General features: G+C 48.7%; 1 protein-coding gene across 2 annotated transcripts in view; it reads left to right on the plus strand.

Moving 5' to 3' along the window:
- RPH3AL (rabphilin 3A like (without C2 domains)) overlaps positions 1-20362 on the plus strand; it is a 105691-nt gene that overhangs the window by 19376 nt on the left and 65953 nt on the right. The window contains exon 1 of one of the 2 annotated variants that reach the window (XM_038759289.1): positions 13004-13089. The exons of the other annotated variant lie outside the window; for it this stretch is intronic. The gene's annotated coding sequence lies outside the window, so the exon portion shown is untranslated. Of the gene's footprint in view, positions 1-13003; positions 13090-20362 lie in introns of those variants that run through there. 2 annotated transcript variants of the gene reach the window in all.

Consider the following 20362-nt stretch of genomic DNA (forward strand, 5'->3'; position numbering starts at 1 on the left):
AGTCTAAAAGTAAATACGATTGAATGAATGAATGAATGAGTTCCCCCTCAGCACTCCAAGTCGTACAAACCCACCTGCCTCCCCTAGGCCTTGAACACCCTACTCCTATCCAGAGCACTTAGGTTTACTTAGGCTATGCAGCTGTTAATTGGTTTGTTCTAATTAGTCTATTTGTAAGTACTTTTTGGCCTATCTCTCATTAGAGTGTGAATTCCTTATGAGCAGGGAATGTGCTATGTGCTCGTTTTGAGTGTCCCAAGCTGTCAAATCAGTGAATGCATTTGCTAAATACTCTCGCTAGCACTGGTTCACAACAAGGGTCACTAAAGCCAGTGCTTGTGACTTTGCGGGGAAGGTCCTTTTGGGCAGGGAACGTGTCTACCAATCCATTGTACACTCCCAAGTGCTTAGTATAGTGCTCTCCGCACAGTAAGTGTGCAATAACTATCAGTTGATATTGGATGGTTTCCTCTTTTTTAGTGGTATATGTTAAGCGCTTACTACTAAGTGCTGGGGCAGTCAGATTGGACACAATCCATGTCCCGGTTGGGGCTCACAGTCTTAATCCCCACTTTGCAGGTGAGGGAACTGAGGCACAGAGAAGCTGTGAACCGTCCAAGGTCACGCAGTAGTCATGGGGTGGAGCTGGGATTAGAACCCTGGTCCTCTGACTCTTGCTCCTTTTTTTTTATGGTATTTAAGTGCTTACTATGTACCAGGCACTGTACTTGGTGCAAGGATAGATACAAACCAAGTCTGAATGGACACAGTCCATTTCCCATATGGGACTCACAGTCTTAATCCCCTTTTACAGATGGGGTAACTGAGGCACAGAGAAGTTAAGAGACTTGCCCTAGGTCACACAGCAGACAAGCGGCAAAGGCAGGATTAGAACACAGGTCCTTCTGACTCTTATGCCCATGTTCTATCTGGTAGGCCATGCTGCTTCTCAGTATCAAAGTAGAATTTCCGGTGTTTTTAATGACAAAAGAGCAAGATTTTTAATACACTCAGTTCTCCTAGAATGTGGAGTTCAGGAAAGCTCAGGTGGAGTATGTTTTCTGAGCACAACCATTCCTTCCTTGCCACACTGTGCTCTACCCAGGTATGTGTTAGAAAAATAATTCCTAATTCTGCTGTCGCGTTCTAGCCAAAACACCTGGTGGAAAACACCCTTTCTTCCAGAACTGAGTGCATGGTATTTTTTTTTTATCATTTTTACACCTGATTTTGCTATCTCTTCCTCACGCTTTGTAAATAGCTTTCTTGGAGGAAGAGGCTTTTCTTCGTTGATGGTGGAAGAAAAGATGTGGGGAGCGGAGGTATGGAAACCCATGATGAAGCCCCAGTTTTAGAGAAAGCTTCTCTGTAGCCTGCAGGCAAGGTTGGACTGACCCAGCAGAAGGGAAGCTCGTTGCGGGCAGGGAACGTGACTGCTAACTCTGTTGCATTGTACTTTCTTGGTGGTCGACCCTAAGCAGCCGATAATCTCCAACCCTTTACCCACCTCCCTAGTTTAGCCGTCTGGGTGTTGTGAGTGTCATTCAGTCATGGAGTTTAGTGAGTGCTTAATGCATTTAGGGCACAGAGCTAAGCACTCGTGGCCACTATTTTTGTGGCAAATTGTGTCTCCTGGGTGGGCAAGACCGGTCAGGGTGAGAGGCAGGCAGAAAGGAAGCATGGAAGAGCTAAATGGGAGGGGCCAATTTTCCTGGGAGGAATGGAAGGGATGCCAAGTGGGGCAGCTGTAGTCGGAGATGAAGCTGAGTGAGGAAACAGACCCAGGGTGAGACTTGCTTTCAAAGTTTCAAGAGGGGAGGATTTTGGTGGCTCTCAAAGGCCTCTACGTGTAAAATCAAAGACGATATGCTGTTGACAATCAGCTTGCTCAGAAGACAGATATTTGGTCAGGGCTTTCTACATTCTACCTCTATAAAGATATCCCTCCACACTATAAGTTCCTTGTGCCAACTTGTACTTCCCAAGCGCTTAGTACAGTGCTCTGCCAACAGTAAGCACTCAATAAATACGATTGATTGTGGGCAGGAAATGTGTCTACCAGCTCCTTTATATTGTACACTCCCAAGCAGATAGTTCAGTGCTCTGCATACGGTAAGCATTCAATAAATACAGTTGATTAATAGCCTGTGCTTTATCTGCTAGGCCATGCTATCCCTCTGTATTATCACTCCAGCCCTTCTATATCATTTGGCTCTTGAGCGCTCACCAACGCAACCGGCTCTTTCATACTGTTTATGAGCATGTCTTTTTTTAAATCTTGTGCCCGCCTAACTGTAATTTATTTTAGTGTCGGTATCCCCCGCTAGATTGGAAGTTCTTTGAGGGCAAATATTACTACTCCAGTGCTTAGAACAGTGCATTGCACATAGTAAGCACTTAACAAATGCCATTATTATTATTATTATTACTACTGCTACTACTACTACTAAGTTGTGGTATTCTTATATGCCAAGCACTGGGTTAGATATAAGGTAATCAGATGGGACCTAGCCCCTTCCCCACATGGGGCTCACAGTCTAAGTTGGAAGGAGAACAGGAATTTAATTCCTACTTTACCAATAAGGAAACTGGTGTCCGCAAAAGTTAAGTGACTCGCCCAGGGTCACACAGAAGGCAAGTGGCAGAGCTGGAATTAGAACCCAGGTCCTCTGATTCCCAGGCCTGTGTTTTTCCCACTAGGCTATGCTGCATCTGCTAATTCTATTATAGTGTCCCAAGTACTTAGTACAGTGCTCTGCTCGCGGGCACTCAGTAAATACTCTTGACTGATGAAAAAAAAGGCTCAAGAAGAGGCTGGGTAAATTCCTGGATGAGAGGTGCATTACGGGACGTAGCAGGGACATGCTTTTTTGTCAAGCAACCTATAAGTCCTTATGGAAAACAGAATGGCGGCTGACCGTGGAATGGCTGGTCTGATCCAGAAGACGGTGCTTATAGTCTCACGGATTGTTGTAAAACCGTATCGAAAAGGAAGGCGCCATCAGGCGCCTCTCTATAAGGAGGGTTGAGCATCCCTCAAACATGGCTCCTTCTGTCCTCTCTGAAGGGCTTTGAGTTTGGAGAAGCAGTCACTCCCATTAGACCTTCCTCACAAAAGGCGCCTGGAGAATTTTCCTTCACATGAGGACTCTACAACCTGACCCTAGTGTGAGGCTCCTTCGCAACTGTTCTTCCGACTCCTTCATTCTCAGCACATCTGCTGCATGTCCCTGTCTAAAGGACGGCCAGCCACGTCTGGTATTTCATCTAGGGAGACAGAGTAGGATTTATTAGCCCCTCAGGCGCTGATTTTGATTGTATCTCATAAAGTGTGAGGCCTGGTCTGGCTCTGGCGTGGGTAGCCAAAAGACGTCACCCCAATCCCTTGTTCACAGCGAGGACTAAAGCCCCCTAAACATCTGGCAACACTTGGTTTGAGGAGAAAGGTGAGTCCATTTACGCTTCAGCGGTCTCCCTGGGAACCAGCTTCTTTGACCAGAGACGGGAAAGGGCACATGGGGACAGAAAGGATTGAGGTGGGGAATCTGAGCAGACTCGTGCAGGCTAGAGGGGGAGAGGATTTTGGGGGCCAAGGAGGGGCTCATCCCTCCCCTCACCATCTGCATGAGTGTGGAGAGAGAAAACCTGGGGGGGAGGCAGGAGTATGCCCTTTGGTCCCTGCCCCCTCCCACCCCTCCATCGTGGAAGGGCACAATAACACTTGTGGCAAAGTGACTGTCGTGCTCTGAGACCAAGGCAAGGCTCCCTAGGCAAAGCTTCCTCTTGAAATTTTCCTCAGGTTGTCACCTCCCGTCTCCTCCCCGACACTCGTCTATCTCCTCTGCTGTGACTAGTCCCAGGACAGCAAACCCTCCTCCTCTGTTCTTGCTCGCTTTTCAGCCTCCCTCTCTGAGGCTGCTGCCCGTTTTCCTCTCTCTCTTTCTGCTGTTTGCCCTGCGTGTGGGTGTGTGTTTGTGCTTCATCTCTCCACACCTCCTCAAGCTGCGCTTCCAGTCAGTTTACCTCTGACTGCTGTAAACAAGTGTGAATCGGGAAAAATAAGGTATCAAATGTCAGGTCAAGGAAAACAAGGAAATTAATAAGGAGTTTGTGGGGAAGGGGTCCTCCTTAACACGGCTCCCAGAGAATGGAGAGAGGGACAGACTCCCTAAAACTGTGGAGAAAGAGGAGGTGTTTAATCAGCTGCTTTTGAGGTTTACTGCGTGTTTGGGAAAACACCAGAGACGAATGGGGTGGTCCCTGCCCTCAGAGCTTACAGTCACACCCGAGAGGCCAGTAGATGTTGTCCAGTATTCAGGAGGTTTGAGCCACCCAGGAATGACCCTTCATATCTCAGTTGGAAGCAGCCGGGGCTTGGTTTTTCTTTAATGAAAATGTAAAGCAAAGTAAAACATCCCTTGGGTAACCCGGAAGACTGCATGACTCTGGATTTTTGGAGATTTTTCATATCCGACAGACAGTTACTCTCCCCTCCTTCAAAGCCTTATTGAAAGCACATCTCCTCCAATAAACCTTCCCTGCCTAAGCCCTCTTTTCCTTTTCTTCAACTCCCTTCTAGCCACCCTGACTTGCTCTCTCTATTCATCCCCCTTCCCAGCCCCACAGCACTTATGGACTTCTCTATTATGTATTTATCTTAATTTCTGCCTCCCCCTCTAAGACCTTAAGTTTGCTGTGGGCAGGGGATGTCTTATATTGCTGTGCTCTCCCAAGCGCTTAACAGAGTGCTCAGCACACAGTAAGCGCTCAGTAAATATGGCTGACTGGTGTCCCAGATAAGACTGTTAATTAGCCAGGCCACAGACCACCTGCACTAATGGTACTCGTAGTCCCAGAGTGCCCAGCCTGGAGCCACTCACTGTGGCCAAGTGGCAAGAGCACAGGCCTAGGCATTTGGAGACCTACGTTCTAGTCCTGGCTCCTCCACTTGCCTGCTGTGTGACTTTGGGTGAGTCACTTCACTTCTCTGTGCTTCAGTTTCCTCATCTGCAAAATGGGGATTCATAGTACACCCTCCAACTTAGATTGTGAGCCCCATGCTGGGTAGGGACTGCCTCTCATCTGATTATTTCCCATCTACTCCGGTGCTTATTCTGGCGCTTGGCACATAATAAGCACTTAATAAATCCACCACCATCTTTATTACTGAATGAGCAGGAAGACTTTATTATTGTACCTGTTAAGCACTGTGCCAAGCACGAACTAAGGTCTGGGTAATCGAGTTGGACACGTCCCTGCCCCTTCATGCCGATCAGGGTATTCAGAGGCAGAATCAAAGACAAGGACAGACCCTGATCAGGACAAATCCACCAAGACTTGACAAGGATGTGTCCTTATTGTTAACGGTGTGGGTGGGCGATGGGAGCCCCTTGGAGGTTTAATAAGTCGCCCTAATGTTCCTGGCTAGGACCTCAGCAGCAGCTGTGTCTCCCTCTGGAAACAGCTCTATCCAGCGCTTAGAACAGTGCCCCAGCGCTTAGAACAGTGCCTTGCACATAGTAAGCGCTTAACAAATGCCATTATTATTATTATTATTATTTGTGTGTGTGTGTTGGGGGGGCGGCAGGTGTGTCTCCTGCAGCCCCACCCCCAGGGTAAATCAATCAATCAATCAATCGTATTTATTGAGCGCTTACTATGTGCAGAGGACTGTACTAAGCGCTTGGGAAGTACAAATTGGCAACACATAGAGACAGTCCCTACCCAACAGTGGGCTCACAGTCTAAAAGGGGGAGACAGAGAACAGAACCAAACAGACCAACAAAATAAAATAAATAGGATAGAAATGTACAAGTAAAATAAATAAATAAATAAATAAATAAATAAATAGAGTAATAAATATGTACAACCATATATACATATATACAGGTGCCGTGGGAAAGGGAAGGAGGTAAGATGGGGGGATGGAGAGGGGGACGAGGGGGAGAGGAAGGAAGGGGCTCAGTCTGGGAAGGCCTCCTGGAGGAGGTGAGCTCTCAGCAGGGCCTTGAAGGGAGGAAGAGAGCTAAAGGTAAAGAGCTAGAGGTAAAGATCTGGTGGTGTTGTGACTTTTGTGTACAAGACGGTGTTCTCCCCCAATGTGATTTTGCAATGGGGGATAAGCAGATGAAAGGCTCCTGAAGTAGTGATTAGCATCTAAATGACCAGAACCCCGAATAAACATGGCCTGTCACTGATATGCAGATAAAAGAAAGCCATAATAATAATGATAATGGAATTTGTTAAGCGCTTACTATGTGCAAAGCACTGTTCTAAGCGCTGGGGGGGATACAAGGTGATCAGGTTGTCCCCTGTGGGGCTCACAGTCATCATCCCCATTTTACAGATGAGGTAACTGAGGCTCCGAGAAGTTAAGTGACTTGCCCAAGGTCACACAGCAGACATGTGGCGGAGCTGGGATTCGAACCCATGTCCTCTGACTCCAAAGCCCGTGCTCTTTCCAGTGAGCCACGCTGCTTCTCTGTCATCCTTTCTGCAGATTCAATAGACCGTAACGGGAGCATTTTCCCCCTGCTTTCTTGGCTCTCCAGTCTTTTCTCTCCCTGTGTTTTCTGGTCTTGTGGAGAAGGAGCATGACTTAGAGGCTAAAACATGGTCCTGGGAGTCAAAAGGACCCGTGTTCTAATCCTGGCTCTGCTCCTTGGTTGTGTGACCTTGGGCAAGTCACTTCACTTCTCTGTGCCTCAGTTACCTCTTCGGTAAAATGGGAGTTAACACTGTAGGTCCCCATGTAGGACAAAGACTGTGTCCAACCCGATTAGCTTGCATCCACCCAGTGCTTAGTACAGCACCTGACCCATAGTAAGCGCTTAGCAAGTATCATTAAAAAAAAATAGGCAACCAGCATGTTTTTTGGGTTTGGGGGGGCTTTGGGGGGGCTTATCCCTTCCAAACAAGGCCAAAGCATCAAATGGATCTGTCGTCATGTATCAATCAATGCCAGTGGTATTTAATGAGCGTTTATTGTATGCAGAGAACTGTACTAAAAGCTTGGGAGAGTACAGTTTACCAGAGTTGGTAGACACGCTCCTTGCCCACGAGCTTGCCTCTTGACTGTAAGGGACAGGGGGCAAATGGGACACCAAACGTGTCGATATCCCGGCCTAACGGGTGACCTAGAAATCACCACCACCCACCAGGATTACCTTCCCAGCGCTTAGAACAGTGCTTTGCATATAGTAAGTGCTTAATAAATGCCATTATTATTGTTATTATTATTATTATTATTATTATTATTATGTGTGGCAGGGGGACCCAACCCTGTAAAAGGCCCCTCCGACAGAAGTAGCAGGACCCGTGGAAGAGCTGTGTAATGCTTTCCATCCTTGTCGTCCCTGTGGGGGAAAGTGTACTGTGTTGATTGACGGAGGTGAAGAGAGGGGCAGAGAGCCACGGGAATCAGCAGCATGGCCTAGTGGAAAAAGCCTGGGCCTGGGAGTCTGAGGACCTGGGTTCTAATCCTACCCCACCACTGTGTCCAATCTAATTTATTTTTTATCTACACCAGTGCTTAGAACAGTGCTTGACACATAGTAAACGTTTAACAAACAAATACTACAAAAAACAAACAGACCTGGCATCAGTGCTTAGTACAGTTCATGGCACACAGTAAGTGCTTAACAAATATCATCACTGAGCAGCGTGGCTCAGTGGAAAGAGCCTGGGCTTCGGAGTCAGAGGTCATGGGTTCAAATCCCAGCTCTGCCAATTGTCAGCTGTGTGACTTTGGGCAAGTTGTTTCACTTCTCTGGGCCTCAGTTACCTCATCTGTAAAATGGGGATTAAGACTGTGAGCCCCCCGTGGGACAACCTGATCACCTTGCCCTCTCCTTGACTTTCCCATCTCTGTTGACGGCACTACCATCCTTCCCGTCTCACAAGCCCACAACCTCGACTCCGCTCTCTCATTCACCCCTCACATCCAAGCCATCACCAAAACCTGCCGGTCTCAGCTCCACAACATTGCCAAGATCCGCCCTTTCCTCTCCATCCCAACCGCTACCCTGCTCATTCAAGCTCTCATCCTATCCCGTCTGGACTACTGCATCAGCCTTCTCTCTGGTTTCCCATCCTCGTGTCTCTCTCCACTTCAATCCATACTTCATGCTGCTGCCCGGATTATCTTTGTCCAGAAACGCTCTGAGCATATCACTCCCCTCCTCAAAAATCTCCAGTGGCTACCAATCAATCTGCGCATCAGGCAGAAACTCCTCACCCTCGGCTTCAAGGCTGTCCATCCCCTCGCCCCCTCCTACCTCACCTCCCTTCTGTCCTTCTACAGCCCAGTCCGCATCCTCCGCTCCTCCACCGCTGATCTCCTCACCGTACCTCGCTCTCGCCTGTCCCACCATCGACCCCCGGCCCACGTCATCCCCCGGGCCTGGAATGCCCTCCCTCTGCCCATCCGCCAAGCTAGCTCTCTTCCTCCCTTCAAGGCCCTGCTGAGAGCTCACCTCCTCCAGGAGGCCTTCCCAGCCTGAGCCCCTTCCTTCCTCTCCCCCTCATCCCCCTCTCCATCCCCCCATCTTTCCTCCTTCCCTTCCCCACAGCACCTGTATATATGTATATATGTTTGTACATATTTTTTTACTCTATTTATTTATTTAATTTATTTGTACATATCTATTCTATTTATTTTATTTTGTTAGTATGTTTGGTTTTGTTCTCTGTCTCCCCCTTTTAGACTGTGAGCCCACTGTTGGGTAGGGACTGTCTCTATATGTTGCCAATTTGTACTTCCCAAGCGCTTAGTACAGTGCTCTGCACATAGTAAGCACTCAATAAATATGATTGATGATGATGATGATGATCACCTTGTATCCTCCCCAGCACTTAGAACAGTGCTCTGCACATAATAAGCGCTTAACAAATGCCATTATTATTATTATTATTATTAGTCCCCTCCCCAGGGCTCTTGCCATCTCTCCCTCTCCTCATCTCTCGGTGGGCCTTTTTTTAATCTTTTTAAAAATTTAATTTTATTTTTAATGATATTAAATGCTTACTCTGTGCCAGGCACTGTACTAAACTCTGGGGTGGATACAAGGTAATTAGGTTGGACACAGTCCATGTCCCACATGGGGCTCACAGTCTTAATCTCCATTTTACAGATGACTACTTGAGGCACAGAGAGGTTAAGTGACTTGCCCAAAGTCACACAGTAGGTAAGAGGCGGAGCTGAAATTAGAACACAGGTCCTCTGACTTCCATGCCCAGGCTCTTCCCACTAGGCCATGTGCTGATTCCCACGGCTCTCTGCCCCACTCCCCACTCCCAACAATCAACACAGCACACTTTTCCCCACAGGGACGACAAGGATGGAAAGCATCAGAAGCTCCTCCAGGGGACTGGCTATCTCTGTCAGAGGGGCCTTTTACAGGGCTGGGTCCCCATAATAATAATAATAATGGCATTTATTAAGTGCTTACTATGTGCAAAGCACTGTTCTAAGCGCTGGGGAGGTTACAAGGTAATCAGGTTGTCCCACGTGGGGCTCACAGTCTTAATCCCCATTTTACAGATGAGGGAACTGAGGCACAGAGAAGTGAAGTGACTTGCCCAAAGTCACACAGCTGACAATTGGCGGAGCCGGGATTTATAATAATAATAATAATAATGGCATTTATTAAGCGCTTACTATGTGCAAAGCACTGTTCTAAGCGCTGGGGAAGTTACAAGGTGATCAGGTTGTCCCATGGGGGGCTCACAGTTTTAATCCCCATTTTACAGATGAGGTAACTGAGGCACAGAGCAGTGAAGTGAGTTGCCCAAAGTCACACAGCTGACAGTTGGCGAAGCTGGGATTTGAACCCATGACCTCTGACTCCAAAGCCTGGGCTCGTTCTATTGTTCCACGCTGCTTCTACATGACCTGCGACTCCAAAGCCTGTGCTGTTTTCACTGAGCCACGCTGCTTCCCTATGCTACACATCCTGGGTGGTGGTGATTTCTGGGCCACCCCGCAAGCCGGGAAATCGCCGGCACGCATGGTGTCCCATTTGCCCCACGTCGCTGTCAGTTTGTCAGGTGCCGGATGTGCCCTGGCTTTGTTCTCCACTGAGGCCGAAGCCCCCAAGCCCCCTCTCTCCTGCGAGTGCAGCCTCTGGGGCTTCAGCACCAACCAGAACCCATTAGGGGTGCACCTTGGCAGAGCACCCCCAGAGAAGGGTCATCCATGCCTTCTTCCAGGGCCAGGCATCTGGCGGTGGCCTGGAGCCTGGTTCTGACCCCAACTCTCCATGGAGGAGCCCAAAGCCCTCCTCACCCGAGGCCTGCGATGCCAGAGAAGATGGCAGCTGGCATCACTGGACTCGCGCTAAGCTGGGAATTATATGGCAGGAGCAGGTTGCGTGTGTTTGTGTTTCCATTAATGGGTGAGGACAGCTGTTGGGTTGGATTAGCTATCTCTAAGTAAACAGCTGGGGCTGTACAGCTGGGCCAGCGGGTAGCACGAATTCTCCGGAGATGCAGTTCATCAGCTAGTTCCGTGACCTCCCGAAGCCTTCAAACCCGTATTAAAATCAGATCTCCTCCAAGCGTCATTCCCCCATGGAGCTTTATTTCCCCTAGTGGCTCTCCCTCCTGTGATACCTATGCATTTGGTTCTAAACCCTGGAAACACTTGCTATTCATTCATTCATTCATTCATTCAATCGTATTTATTGAGCACTTACTGTGTGCAGAGCACTGTACTAAGCGCTTGGGAAGTACAGCTTGTAGGAAGTATTCACCCTGCCCTCAGCCCCCCAGCACTTGTATACGTATCCCCCTTTTAGACTCCCCTCCCCCCCACTTTTAGACTGTGAGCCCACTGTTGGGTAGGGACTGTCTCTATATGTTGCCAACTTGTACTTCCCAAGCGCTTAGTACAGTGCTCTGCACACAGTAAGCGCTCAATAAATATGATTGATTGATTGGTTGATTGATATCCATAATTTTTTTTAATGTCTGTCTCCTGAAGACTGTAAGCTCCTGGTGGGCAGGGAAGGTGTCTACCAACTCTGTCGATTGTACTTTTCCAAGCATTTAGTACAGCGTTCTGCACAGAGTAATCACTCAATAAATAGTAGTAATAGCATTTGTTAAGCACATACTGGATGCAGAGCACTGTGTTAATCACTGGGAAGGTGTACAGGTGGGAATTAGACACAAACCCTGCCTGTCCCTCAAGGGACTCATAATCATCATCATCAATCGTATTTATTGAGCGCTTACTGTGTGCAGAGCACTGTACTAAGCGCTTGGGAAGTACAAGTTGGCAACATATAGAGACAGTCCCTACCCAACAGTGGGCTCACAATCTAAAAGGGGGAGACAGAGATTGGTTGTGAGTTGAAAGTGCCTCGTTTATTAAATCTCTCCCTTCAGAACATCCTTGTGTTAGACTAAGTTCTTTGAAAACCAAGGCTATGCCTTTTAAGTACTGATACCGAGTACTCTTGGTATATGTCTTTCTCTCCCCCTATCAGCCCCTCCGTGCCCTCCTTTGGTGTGTAAGCTACTTACGGTGTGGGAACACTACTTTCCAAGAGCTTTGTATCGTACTTTGCTCTGGGTGCTCCACAGATGATGTATATGCTTGCTGTGTAACCTTGGGCAAGTCACTTAACTTCTCTGGGCCTCCATTTCCTCCTCTGGAAAATGGAAACCCATTGCCAGTTCTCTCTCCTTAGACTTTGAGCCCCAGGTGGGGCAGAAACTATAACCAACCTGATTATCTTGTAGCTACCCCAGCGCGTAGTACTGTGCTCGCCACATAGTAAGGGCTTAACAAAAACAGTTGTTAGTATTATTATTATTTATTACCACAATATTTCCTCATTTAACTGTTAGTAGAAGGTTATTGAGTCCAACCTTATAAATAGGATTTTGGGGTAAGTAGGAGCAGTTTTTTTTCCCCTCAGACTGTTAAGCTTGCAAGCATTTTCTTCAGCGAAAACACTGTCAAAATCCAGGTGCCTAGTGCAGTCCCCTGCCAGTAGCTCTCAGTGAATTCCAGTAATGATTCTGATTTTGGTGATGGAAATTGCCATCCCACCGCCCCCTCCCAAACCCCCTTTTTGCCCACCGTATTTAGGCCCAATGAGCCAATAGAGCCTTTTAGGGTCAATAAACTGTGCTTCTAGTTTTGAACTACTGTGGGCTGCAGAGTAGGAAATGCCCACCTTCCTCCTGGTGTTAATAGTGAGAGGGAGGTGGGGAACCCACCTCACCGGTTTGTTAGAACTACTAGGCCTGCCTGCCTGCTGACCTGGGGAGGGAGGGAAGGAGGGGAGCGTAGATCCCTAGGAGATGTGGTTTTACAGAATCTGGGCACTGGGCCAGAGCCACATGCACAGTCTGGCCTGGATTGTCTCAAGATCAGAATGCAGTCTCACCACCACAACCCCCCAAAAAAGCACGGGCACAACTTCCCCTCACTTAGGTGACAGAAGGGACCCCTAATTGGGAAAGTGACAAAATCGGAAAACTTTGTTTTTAGCATGTGTCAAACTTTTGTCAACAGAAGCGTGTTATGTGCCAGGATGGACGGACACACACACACGCACGTGCATGCATAGATTGTAAACTCTTCAAGAGAAGTTGGGGAGGGTGAGATTGGGGAATGAGACCAGGGCTGGAAGTACCGTATTTAGTCACCTAATTGTCGCCTTGTGGTTTTTGAGGAGGAAGTCAAAGATTTTTGTACCCCATAATTGTAAGCAGTGATAGCTGCTGTTAAGCGTGGCTCAGTGGAAAGAGCCCGGGTTTTGGAGTCAGAGGTCAGGGGTTCGAATCCCGGCTCCACCACAAGTCTGCTGTGTGACCTTGGGCAAGTCACTTAACTTCTCTGAGCCTCAGTTACCTCATCTGTAAAAATGGGGATTAAGACTGTGAGCTCCACGTGGGACAACTTGATCACATTGTATCCACCCAGCACTTAGAACAGTGCTTTGCACATAGTAAGCGCTTAACAAATGCCATCATTATTATTATTATTATAGCTGCTGCCAGGGGAGGGGGAGCAGAAAGTTTGGAATGGCACAGGAGTGGAAGGGAAGGAGTTAATTCATTGAGTACCTGTTTGAGGTAAGAGCCTCAACTGCCCTCTTTCCTCCTTTTTTACTTCCTCCTCCCCATAATCCCCATATGACCCCTTGTAATAGCCCCACCCTAGTTTTAATGTTGTAAATTTGATAACCTGGCTACTGTGGTATGGGTTTCCGGTAAGAAAAAGTGAGCTGAATGGCTCACTTGTAGACTTTCTGTGCCTGGGAGGGAGTGAAGGGTCAGGGCTGGGGATGGATCGGGTAAGGATGTGGATGGCAAGGTGCCGGCCGAGGGGCCGGATTATCAAGACCTCCAGCTGCCTCCCCGGAAAAACTCGCCCACTCCCTCCCTCCTGCCGCTGCTGGGAGCCTGGGTGGTGTTCCAAGAGGGGAGGTGGAAGAAAAAGGAACCTAGCATCCTGGGGCCGCCAGTTGTCAGCCGTGTCACTTTGGGCAAGTTACTTAACTTCTCTGTGCCTCAGTTACCAAATGGGGATTGACTGTGAGCCCCCCGTGGGACAACCTGATCACCTTGTAGCCTCCCCAGCACTTAGAACAGTACTTTGCACATAGTAAGTGCTTAATAAATGCCATCATCATTATTATTATTATTTATTATTATCATCGACCAGACCCTGGAACTCTAGCCTGTGCTCCCACCAGGTTACAGGGGGAGCCACCCCGGATGTGGTGGGAAATGCAGAGAGGGGCAGGAGCCTCTTCCAGGGGATGGGTGGCCCCTCTCTGACAGGTGGAGTCATGGAAGGGGCTGGGGGCCCCGATCTCTGGCCCAACCTGTCACATCATCGCATCATGCTTCCCGCCCGGCAGAGCTTGTGACTTCAAGGGCCTAGAAGCAAGAATGATTTGTTTGTTTTCTTTTTAACTTTCAACCCTGAGTGAGACCCAGTTGCTAGTCTCCTCCCTCCCTTTCTGCCCCGGGCCCTAGACAACTTGCGCTCCAGCATATCTGGGCCTCGGTTTCCTCTTCCAGAGAGATCCTCTCCATCAGTCCTCAGTGCTCCTCTGCCTGGGAGCTGAAGGCGTGATTGGATTCCTAGCTGACAAGAGGCAGAGGTCAGGGTTCTGCCAACCCCCAGCACTCTGGAATGGCTAATGTAGAGTTACACCTGAAAATTTTTGGACGGTTTCGGGAGAGAATGAAAGGAGCCCACCCCTTGGGAACATAGATGTGGCGCTGGAGCCATTTAAAATTTAAAAGTTTCCACCCGGCTTCCGTCAGTCCAGTTCTGCCACTGACATCTCAGCATGTGGGTATACAGGAACCTTTTTTTTTTTTTAAATGGTAGTTTTTTAGTGCTCACTATGTGCCAGGCACTGTACTAAGCATTGGATTAGATGCAAGCTAATCAGTGGACCCAGTCCATGTCCCATATGGGGTGCTCAGTCTTAATCCCCATTTTACTGATGAGGTAACCAAGGCCCAGAGAAATGAAGTGAACTCCCCAAGCTCACACTGCAAATCCGTGTCTGCTATCAAGAAGCAGCGTGGGGAAGTGGAAAGAGTCAAAAGGAACTGGGTTCTAATCCCGGCTCTGCCACTGGTCTGCTGGGTGATCGTCACTCTTCAGGACCTGTTTCCTCATCTGAAAAATGGAGATTAACTTCCTGTTCTCCCTCCTACTTAGACTGCGAGCCCCATGAGGGACAGGGATGGTGTCTGGCCTGGCTATCTTGTAACTCCCCCAGCACTCAGTAGAATGCTTGGTACATAGTAAACGCTTAACAAATACCACAGTTATTGTGGATAAAATTGGCCCCATGGCGGTGTCTGTCGTGGTTTTGGGGATTTGACCGCTGTGGTCTCACGTGACGTGTCTTCATCCTGATGTGTAAATGGCAGCGGAAGGAAAAGGAGATGTTTTGCCTTCCCCTTATCTTACTCTTGGAGTCATTTTTTCCCTGTCATAGTAACAGAGAGGCCCTCGGCGCCTGTTGCTACGGTTTCCCCGGGATAATGGAGTCTGGCGTGCAGAACCTAGGGTGATTGCATAGAGTCTTTGAGCACATCGCGGATATGGAGTGAAACTAAACAGAGATGGTTCGGTCCCAGTCTGGCAACGTTTAAGGGTATTGTGTCTCTAAACCAGCCTGCCGGGGAGCCAACAGTAGGTCTCTTTCAGATGGAATATCATTCTTAAGAACTCTCATTACTGAGGCAGCTTTCTTCTGCAACCGGTTCTGGGGGAAAGGTATGTTTAGACGTTTAAAGGCTTCTTTCTTTTGCTCAGGTTACTCCAGCTGGGAAGTCTCCTTTCCTCCCCTTGTCCATCCTCATCTTCCTCCCTGGGTCTACCAACTTTGTTGTAATCCCCCAAGCGCCTAGTACAGTGCTCTGCACACAGTAAGCGCTCAATAAATACCATTGATCGACATCCTCTTGGGATTCAGTGTTGTCGGCTACCTCCAGGGCAGCTCTTTGGCCTCAGCTTTGGAAACCCAGGCCGATCCTGGTGATTCTTCCGCCTCTCCGAACACTTGACGTCTCCGTTCACCGGCCCCTTCCCTTCCAGAGCTCCATGTCAGGGGTAGGGAGGTCCCTCGAGGATCTGAATTGGGGCCCTCCCACTCCTCTCTCTGCCCTTTCTGCCACCAAAATGGAAATTCCGGACCCGTCCTTTGGTACCAGCCCCGGGGCTTTGTTGGATCTCCTATGGATCCATTGTTCTGGGTGGTCCCCGGCATGTCCCCGCCTCTGGGAAATCTGTAAATGGAAGCTGGCGGCAAGTGACGTCTTCTAACTGGCATGATCCTGTGAAAATCCCAAATCTTCTTGAGGCTCAACACCAGTCCGTGGAGCTGAAAGTAAACGCGGCTGGTGCTGAACTTGTTTCATTAACCGACCCCTTGCGTGAGCCTGGTTCCCTCGAGAACCAGGACACAGACCGTTGGGCTCCCCGCCTCGATTTAGTCCGTGATACTCCATCCCGGCTCGGGTAAAGTAGTGTGGCCGATGGTAAGCTTTTTAGGTTGTCCTAGACTGTAAGCTCGTTGTGGGCAGGATCTGGGCCTGTTTATTGTTATATTGTCCTTTCCCAAGTGCTAGTACAGTGCTCTACGCGCTCTAAGCACTCAATAAACGCGATTGACTGACTGACTATTCTGCCGAGGACGTCGGTGTTCACGTCCTCCGCCTTTGCGGACATATTCCACCTTTGCTCTCCCTGCGGCCCTCCCTGGAACTCATTCTGGGGAGGAGGGGACAGAGTGTGTGGGGGAAACTGGCGATGCCATCTAAAGCAGAGGCAGAAAAGACCAAGAGCGAAGAGTGAGCGAGATAGCAGCGGAGAGAAGGCGGCCAGGGGGATAGACGGTACTTATCTCCCTAAACAGCCCGGTTCCTTGTTTTGGTTTTTCTTTTCTTTATGTTCTTTTATTTTTATGATGTTCTCCAGTGGACTCTGTGCATGGAGAGTGTGGGGGTGGGAAACAGAGAAAGCTCCAGATAGGGGGCTCAAGTAATTTCTGAGATTTCATATCGTAGGTTTCCCTTATCTTAATATTTTCCTGAGGGTCATTGCAGAGTAAAATACAACTTTTTAAAATCTAAAGTGCCTTTGTACACTCGGCCCATTCTGAGAAGTATCTTGAGTTGCGTTCTCTGTTTGCCGATTGCATCGTGTTCTCCCGCCAACCTGTGTTCTGGCTTCCAGGGCTCAAGCAGACCAGTACTGTACTGGAATCACAGGAAATGCCCAGAGCATCTGAAATCTGCTTTTCTTTTATTCCCCTCCCCTTCCCCCATCCAAATAATGTGGGTTTAAATGATGGTGATTTTCTCGAATGATAGGGGAGTTACTTTTTAACAGCATACAATGATGTATAAAAAAAGTGCTAAATCCTGTGGAGCTAATCGGATACAGTAGTGTGCTGGAGATGGGTATCTTTTTCCCGAGTCTTAAAGCCTTTTCATAGCTCTTGGGCCATTATTACGAGAGCAGCTGAAAGATCGGCATCGGTAACCCTGGCACCATCCCGGAAAGCTCACCAGCCACCCACCACAGTTTGGCCTTCAACTCTCAGGTTGTTGACCCTGTGACGTCTTCCCCCTCCCCCCTTTCCTGGCTGGGAGTAGAGAGGCCAATGGTCCAGTGTTAGGATAATCTTGTTTTCAGGTGACCTATTTCCCGTCCGTTGTGGATGCGGTGCCGGACACTATGACTGGTACTTTAATTTACGGCATTTCCCAGAGACCTGAGAAGGGAACGCACAGGGACTCGAGAACAAGTTGAGTTTCAGAGGTCTCCCCTGTCCTCACTCCCTCTACGGCTGGAGAAACGCTTCCAGAATTGACAGGATTTGAGTCCTTCCACAAAATGGCAAATACAACCTTGTTATGTTCCACCACATGCCTGGCCTAACCCGTTTGTCATCCCAGGGGTCTCTTCCTGTCTGGTCTTCTCGAGGACCACCAGTGCCCACCCTGCACCAGGGTGGGGGTATATGTGGTGATATGGGAATGGCAGCCACCGTGGATGCAATCCACGCCTTGGCCCGGGACTTTTCCACAACCCCTTCCCCCTTCTTCCCTCCCCTGTCTCAGTCAGTGATGCAGAGCTGGGGCTGGCCAGAGCCACAGTGGCCTTGACTTAGACTGGACAGAGCAGGCATTGGGGGTTGGGGGGCAGTGGGGAGATGTGCTGAATGTCGAGAGGTGGCACGGGAACGAATGAGGGATCACAGACTCAGATGAAGGCATGGGTTCTAATTCTTACGCTTCCCAGTTCCCTGTTCAAGGAAGGCCTTCCCAGTGGGCTCCCAAGACTTGAGTCTCTTTTTTCTTTCTCTCAATGTTTCTCTTGAACAAAGTTTATGGAAGTCGAATTTTTCTACCGTCAATGGTATTTATTGAGCACTTATTAGCTGTGGAGCACTGTACTAAGCATACGCTGTCTCTTTGCCCTCTCCCTCCCAGCATCTCCCCACCGTGGGAGTGGGTCTCCAGTAATTCGGGGGCACGTCCCCAAGGCTCTGACCTCGACGGGGTCTCAGAGAGCTCTGTGGTGATGATGATGAGGCGAGCTGGGTTGACCCCCTTCCGGGCCGCTTCCCCACAAGCGGGCTGTTCCAGGTTCAGTAGTTCCACCCCAGTGTCCGCCCATCGCTACCCAAACCCATCCCAAACCACGTTCCCATCACCACAGTCCCTGCTGAGTGTAGTGCCCGTTTACTGGGTCAGCCTTCCTCCTGCCTTTCCCTCCTCCTCCTCGGGGTACCGAGGGAGAAGACACCCCAGCTCTGTTGTCCTCTGGGCTCACACCTACAAGGGCCGAGCACAAATTAATGTGGCGGCTTGTCTTTCTTTATCTCACTGTGATAACGTTGGGAGGATTTTACGTTGCCTGGGATTCTTTTCTGTAGACCTGTTCCTTTCTGTGCAGTTAATGGCCTTGGTGACTCAGCCTGGTGCAGGGTGTGGAAGGATAAAAGACACTAGGAGCATGTGGGACTCTCTGGGGGAGATGGGGGGACTGAGGGGGAAGGCAAAGAAGGGGCAGGGGGCCGGCTGGGAAGGGCAGTCGGGCAGACTCTCAGAGGACCCAGTTGGCGTTTTAGATCTAGTTTGTCTCCATGGTGGCCAGGCTGCTTGCGGGGGCTGAGGGAGAGGATCTGAGATTTTTTCATTTTAATTTTTTTTAATCCAATAAGGAAGCCTTGAAAGTAGTCCTCTGCCATGACCCCACTTGGGAGTTGGAATTGTTATTGTTGCTATTATTATTATTATTATATTTAAGGCTTTCTCTGTCAAATGGTGGTATTTATTGAGCATGTACTATGTGAACAGCACTGTACTAATCAATCAATCAATCGTATTTATTGAGCGCTTACTGTGTGCAGAGCACTGTATTAAGTGCTTGGGAAGTACAGGTTAGCACTTCAGAGAGTAGAATACAACAGAGTTGGCAGAAACGTTCCCTGCTCATAATGAGCTTGCTGTCTCGAGGGGGAGATGGACATTAATATAAAGAAATCATTTATAATATATCATTTAAAGATATGTGCATAAAAATAAGGGCCAAGCACTCTTCTAAGCTCCAGGATAGATAGAAGTTAAGTTAGACACTGCCCATGTCCCATATGGGGCTCACGTTCTAAGTAGAAGGGAGAACAGGTATTGAGTCTGCATTTTACAATAGAAGAAACTGAGGCCTGGCAAAGTTAAGTGACTTGCCCAAGGTCACAAAGCAAGCAATGGGCAGGAGTGGGATTAGAACCTAGGTCCTCGACTCCCAAGCCCCACTGTGGTGGCCGACCCTCTGATGGCGAGAGAGTGGGTGGAGAACAGGAGCCACCATGTCCCATAGGTAACCTCTAATAATAAAAAATTTGGTATTATGTGTTTACTGTGTGCCAAGCACTCTACTAAGTGCTGGGGTAGATGTTAGATAAAAGACAAGAAGCAAGTCTAAGTAGAAGGTAGAACATGTATTGAATGACCATTTACCCACTGGCTCATCATCAAACTCATTTTTATAAAGTGCCTGGGGGTCCCTACCCTCAGGGAGCTTCCACTCTGAACACCTGCTACTTGCTCCAAGTGTTGAAGACAGTTCCACCAACGTCAGAGCCTTGGCAAATGGCAAGCAGTTGACAGGGCCCAGGTCCGCTGATTCCCAGGCCTGTGTTCTTTCCATTAGACCACACTGCTTCTCGGCCATGGTGAAGGATGCCCAGGGGACCGGAACAGCTCCCCTGGCAAAGTCTTCCAACTCCACTCTGTCGGGGATGACTGTGCCTCAGGGGCACACAGCCAAGAAAACATGCAGTTGATTTTAAAACACCCCGCAGAGGCCCATTTGAAGAAAGCCAGTAGCGTATCCACCTGTGGCAGTTAATTCGTTCTACAAAATCAGCCATCTTCATTAGCAACACGGAGCTGAATGTGGCCACAAGACTTGGTCACCAAGGTAGCACACTGCTCAGTGGGGCAATGAGAGGCAAGGAAATAGACCGGCAAACAAAAATGGCCAACCGGCGGGGAGGGAAGTCTGTGTGTGGAGGCCAGGAGGCCTTCCCAGACTGAGCCCCTTCTTTCCTCTCCCCCTCGTCCCCCTCTCCATCCCCCCGTCTTACCTCCTTCCCTTCCCCACAGCACCTGTATATATGTATATATGGTTGTACATATTTATTACTCTATTTATTTATTTATTTATTTATTTATTTGTTTGTTTGTTTTACTTGTACATTTCTATCCTATTTATTTTATTTTGTTGGTATGTTTGGTTCTGTTCTCTGTCTCCCCCTTTTAGACTGTGAGCCCTCTGTTTGGTAGGGACTGTCTCTATGTGTTG

This window comes from Tachyglossus aculeatus, chromosome 17 (genome assembly GCF_015852505.1).
Source record: "Tachyglossus aculeatus isolate mTacAcu1 chromosome 17, mTacAcu1.pri, whole genome shotgun sequence".
NCBI classification, from domain to species: Eukaryota; Metazoa; Chordata; class Mammalia; order Monotremata; family Tachyglossidae; genus Tachyglossus; species Tachyglossus aculeatus.